The sequence below is a fragment of the Asterias amurensis genome, chromosome 2, assembly GCF_032118995.1.
Source record: "Asterias amurensis chromosome 2, ASM3211899v1".
Taxonomy (NCBI): domain Eukaryota; kingdom Metazoa; phylum Echinodermata; class Asteroidea; order Forcipulatida; family Asteriidae; genus Asterias; species Asterias amurensis.
The window spans coordinates 29,151,129-29,157,336 of record NC_092649.1 but is presented as its reverse complement, the minus strand read 5'-3'; the positions used below and the strand labels follow the sequence as shown (position 1 = coordinate 29,157,336).

Genomic DNA, 6,208 nt, shown 5'->3' with positions numbered 1-6,208 from the left:
TTGTAGGCTTACCTATTACTGAAAAGCCCGATCTATGGCCCTTCACACAAGATTCACTCTCATTTCCCCAGAATTATATTGATTTCTAATTTATTATCTCTGGAGTCTTAGTGAGCTCTCTCAGCTCACGCTACAAAACATAACCCTTACCTGTAAAACCTCCACCTTCAACTTGTTTGTCGTCTGCGATCAGGTTGTAGGGCCTATGTTGGACCAGAGTGACGGAAAAGGTTTTTTCAAGTTCATTGGTGTAACCTGCGTCCACTTATACTGTTTATGCGCATAAATACAAAACTGAATATTCAATTATCAAAAACGCACAACACGCCGCATACTGGAACCTATTTTGTAAGTTCTTTATTGTCTTATGGGGACACAGTAAATCATGTTGTGTACTTCCTCAAATACTGATTGTTAACGTAGAACATGAAACGTTAAAATTGTTTTAACTTTTTATACATTTTCAATACATAAATATGTACCACTGCAAAATTACTATCCACTTTTTGACCTACAACACCCCTGTCATAAAAATGGAACAGTTTCTGTAAACTTTGTTCCTTATCGATATACTTCCTATTGACACAACTTTGCCTCAATCTTTCCATGTTTCTTTCCATGTTTTAAAAATACTTCCGTGTTTGAAACTGCAAAGTTTCATGTATTTAAATTAAACCACGGTGCAATGTCGTGGTTTATACAAGGCATTATGGTTGAGGTGCGCTGTAGAGTGCTGTGGAGTTTCATTGACTCACACAATGGAATAAGAAACGGGACTTTACTCACATGTCCAATGTCAGATGGGACACGGGGTTCCTACAAATGCTCATCGACAAACTTATAAAAAGATTTTATAAACACCATCTGATGACTCCCCCCCCCCCCCCCCCCCCCACCACCGCCTCACCAGTGAAACCACATTGCGTGCGAGGACGATAACTTGTTGTACATTAGTGAAATTCTTTAGATTAGAAGGTGCAAACGTCGATATACAATCCTAAAACACTTTTCTCAAAAATAAATTGTAAACATTATTCCATTCAAACTTTTCTCTGTTCCTATACAATACTGATCAGGCTAGTTGCTAGGAGAGTCCCCTCTTTAACCTCGCCGCCCTAAAAAAAAAAAGCTCGAGCAAATAAAAGGAATATAGTTTGGTTTTTGGCAAAGTTTAAAAGTTGTGGCCAATTTGACAATTGAAATTAGAAATTAATCTAAACGTAAAGTGCTTTGTTTATGATGTGTAGGGAAAGTTGATAGCTTTCAGTTGATACATTGAAAGAAGAAAAAACGTCAACAATGGGTTTGTTTGTCAGTTCATTTAAAGTAAACTTTAAAAAAGGGCATGGTTTCAGTTTTTCGTTGTGACGTAAGCGATGTCTCACACACGGACGCGTGTGTGGCGGGCAGGGGCGACTGTGTCCGTTCATCACAAAATGAAGTCCGTTCTTATATCAAAAATGCTTGTCGGCATATTTAAAAGTATACTAGGTAAGTCATGCTTATCACTGACAACAAGTGCATATGTGCTTCAAACGTTTTTTCCATAAAAGCATAGCATTCATAATACATGCGATTATTATTAGAATGTATTTCGTTTGCAATAATCACGGGTATACATGAGGGAGGGCGGTATACTTCTTTTGTGATCGCATCATCTTCCAAACAAGACATAATACTCAGACCGTTTGTTGTTGCTTCACGCAACTTATTTTGTTTTACAAAACATTTCCTCGAGGTCCTTAAACTCCCCTGTCTGGACTAGAGAGAAAAGGAGACATTTTATTAACATCTTTAAAAACTTGTTCCATACGCAAAACAAAAAAGGCTAGAAGCATTGCATCCAACTTCATGGATTTCAAGTTAAAAAAGGTTATTTTCCCTTATGACATTTATTCAATATTCCAATCACATGCACATAACTTGCATTTGTGAGGTTTCAACTGAGTTAATTTATACTCACCCATGGTAATGTATTACATCTGGACGGGAACAAGTACCGCAATAAGTAGTCATCTCCATCTTGAATACATCCCCTGACTGCTTCCTTGAAGGCGTCTAAAATATCACTCATCTTATACACACACAATGCTGACTGATCAATAGGTGCATCACTAGTCCCATCAGCTCCTTCATTTTTAGCAAACACAGCATACAACACCATGTCCTCAGCATTCAAACCTAATGATACAGCAAGATCCTGACCTGCTGGGCCAATATGAGCAGCTTGTACCAAACTGTACACACTACCATCTGATCCTTGGCATTGTAGGGTGATTTCTATGTAAGAGGCAAAGGATGGACTGGTCTGACAGGCTCTGTTCATTTTAGAAACAAATACATTGGAACCAGAATCCTCCTTTTGAGAAGTGATGAAGTATGTGAATCCCTCATATGAGAAACCAGCTACATATGCGATATTGATTGGAGTCTTGGAAGTATCAAACACAGTAAATGAAGAATACCTTGTGCCTGATGGGGATATCAACAACCCGTCTGCACTAAGCAGTCTTCTGCTGACTGGTGGGATATGTCGATACCCAACCTCGTCAGAGTAAGTCACAGCCACATACAACCAGTCTCCTCCGTCAGGACCTGGTCCACTTGGTCCATCAGTTCCTGGTGCAATCAAACTCACAGTAGACAACTCTCCAAAACCAGCAACGTTCTGTTCTGTTCCGCCTGTCCCTTCACCTGGCCGAAACAACACCAGTCAAATCATCTGGATTTCTGAACCGACACTTTCCTACATTCTCACTTCCACATGTAATCAACCGAGTCTGATTATCTAATATCAGGATTTTATTGTAGTTGGTGAATGTATCACATCTATCCTCTCCTAGTTCTTGACATGTACTAACATTCTGTAGCAGATTCAATGAACTATTCAGTCTGTATAAGTAGTTGACAGCTCCAACATACACAGCTCCATCAGGGCCAGATAGAGTGAAATGATTGAATTTAGCATTGTGGTTACCAGATGGATCATTGAGAGGTCTAGGATGAGAGGATTACTGAATGAAGCAATGTGATAAGATGACAGATCTCCTTGCCATTCAGCTGATACAACACTACTTAATAATCCAAGCAGGATCAAACATACAGCAAACAAGATGGTTACGTGGCTCATCTGGGCCTCCATATAGTGTCAATTTTCGACAACAAAGGTTACGCGTTCTTTTCTGTTTCTTCCTGATCTACAAAGCTTTAGGAACACGATGACGAACACATGGTTGGAGATAGATCTCAAACCCTTCCAAAACGAGTAGGTTTTTTTTTGCTTGAAATTTAACAAGGTACCTTAAACACACACAGATACAAGCAAAACATTCACAAAATGTCTACAAGAAACTCTACTGAAAAGCAATAAATGTGTTGCTTTGATCGAGATAATGTTGGTTTCGAGGTTCCAGAGTTATTTGGGTCAGAATCGGAGTAAGTGATGGTTTGGGCGCGCGGGATTTCTGCAGTAACCGTAAAACAGCACGTTGCTGATGATGGCGGCCCACAAACTTCAGTGAAAGAGAGCCAGAATATTCGGCAGTCGAGACAACGATACGAGACGGAAATAGCGTACCTTGCTTCATAACAGAAAAATTAACAAAAGGAATAAAAACAGCCCTTTCACCAAGTGGCATGGATGCCCTATGTTGTTCACCCAACTGGAACTTGGAAAAAATTGTCGGGCATGAAAGCTGGCATAATTTTCATTTTTTATTGAGACAACAATATTTTATTTGAACAGTTTTTTTAATCCTACCATTTTAGGCACATTGCATAAACGAGGGACCACACAATTTGCAAACGCCGTGATCTTTGTGCACGTGCGTGGTGGCGGGTATAGGGGCGACCGTGCCCTCTCATTGGACAATTAAAGTATATTCTTCAATCAAAATAAAATGCTTCTTTACATTAATTTTTTACTATACCTGTACCAATAAATCAATGTTTAACACTGATAACAAAATGGACACGTGCTTATGGTTGTCTTTTCCTGAAAACGTAGCAATGGGCATGCAATAAATAGTATTTGGCAGGCAGTTTCTATTTTTCCTCCATGGTCAGAGAGTTGATTTCATTTGCAATAATTACATGCTTTACACAAAAGGGCGGTATACTTCTTTGTATTCGCGCTAACTTACCAAAGAAGAATGTAATTTAAGAGACAAAATTGTACATTGATAGTATGCTGTTGCTTTACTTGTAAATAATGAAGTTTTAACAAAATGTTAAACTGATTATTTTACAAAAAAATATTTACTCGGATCCTTTCCTGTCTGGGCTGATGCTAAATAAAAACATTTAAAAAAACATCGTTAACTGGTTCCACGGGTTAACTAAAAAAAACTTCAAATGGATTGTATTTTAAGTTGAAAAAATTATCAACCCTGATGGTATCTATATTAATATTCCTAATCATAAACATGCACATAAATTGCAATAGAAAATGGGGTATAAACTGATCATTATACTCACTAATAATGTATTACATCTGGATCCTTCCAAGTACTTCACTAAGTAGTAGTCATCTCCATCTTGAATACATCCCCTGACTGCTTCCTTGAAGGCATCTAAAATATCACTCATGTTATACACACACAATGCTGACTGATCAATAGGTACATCACTAGTCCCATCAGCTCCTTCATTCTTAGCAAACACAGCATACAACACCATGTCCTCAGCATTCAAACCTAATGATACAGCAAGATCCTGACCTGCTGGGCCAATATGAGCAGCTTGTACCAAACTGTACACACTACCATCTGATCCTTGGCATTGTAGGGTGATTTCTGTGTAAGAGTCAAATGTTGAACTGTTCTGACAGACTCTGTTCATTTTAGAAACAAAGACATTGGAACCAGAATCCTCCTTCTGAAAAGTGATGAAGTATGTGAATCCCTCGTATGAGAAACCAGCTACATATGCGATATTGATTGGAGTCTTGGAAGTATCAAACACAGTAAATGAAGAATACCTTGTGCCTGATGGGGATATCAACAACCCGTCTGCACTAAGCAGTCTTCTGCTGACTGGTGGGATATGTCGATACCCAACCTCATTGGAGTAAGTCACAGCTACATACAACCAGTCGCCTCCATCTGGCCCTGGTCCACTTGGTCCATCAGTTCCTGGTGCAATCAAACTCACAGTAGACAGCTCTCCAAAACTAGCAACGTTCTGTTCTATTCTGTCTGTCCCTTCACTTGGCCGAAACAACACATCAGTCAAATCATCTGGATTTCTGAACCGACACTTTCCTACATTCTCACTTCCACATGTAATCAACCGAGTCTGATTATCTAATATCAGGATTTTATTGTAGTTGGTGAATATATCACATCTATCCTCTCCTAGTTCTTGACATGTACTAACATTCTGTAGCAGATTCAATGAACTATCCAGTCTGTATAAGTAGTTGACAGCTCCAACATACACAGCTCCATCAGGGCCAGATAGAGTGAAATGATTGAATTTAGCATTGTGGTTACCAGATGGATCATTGAGAGGTCTAGGAGGATGAGGATTACTGAATGAAGCAATGTGATAAGATGACAGATCTCCTTGCCATTCAGCTGATACATCACTACTTAATAATCCAAGCAGAATCAAACATACAGCCAACAAGACGGTCATATGGCTCATCTGGGCCTCCATAGTGTACCAGAAGCTTCCTTTGCTCTTTTGTTGCTTCCAAAGCTGTACAAAGTTTCAGGCACAGGATGACGAACGCAAGGCTGGAGAAAGATCTCTCAATTTTGCTAAGAACACTTTTGCAGTAGCTTTTTAATTTTAAATATTGTACAAGGCTCTCCTTAAAACATTCAAGAAATGTCTGCAAGAATCTAAGGTGGTACTGGCCATTGGCTGGGGATAATGTTTTGATTCCGCAATTTCAGAGTCTTGCGTCCGAATCGGAATATGTGATCGGTGGGATTCGATCCCAGAAACCGTGGTGAAGGATGAAGGCCAAAAACTTTAGCGAAGAGAGCCAGGAATTCTCTGCAATCGAGCACGATACGAGACGGAAGTATTCTGACATAAAATAACAACAAATACAGCCCTTTCAGACAGTGGCAGGGTAGGGCGTGCGTTCACCCAACTGGAAAAAAAGTTCAGGTATGTACTTTGAATGTTGAGGGGTTACGCATTTCGCAAACACCGCTGTCTGAAACTGGCCGTTTTCGGCCCTTGGATTTACTGCACT

At 39.5% G+C, this 6,208-nt stretch overlaps 1 protein-coding gene and 1 pseudogene across 2 annotated transcripts in view; one reads left to right on the top strand and one right to left on the bottom strand.

The window, feature by feature from the left end:
- The window catches only part of LOC139933762 (plexin-B-like), a 129,923-nt gene that overhangs the window by 73,697 nt on the left and 50,018 nt on the right, over positions 1-6,208 (top strand). The window lies entirely within an intron of this gene.
- Positions 1,059-3,142, bottom strand: LOC139952802 (plexin-A4-like; annotated as a pseudogene).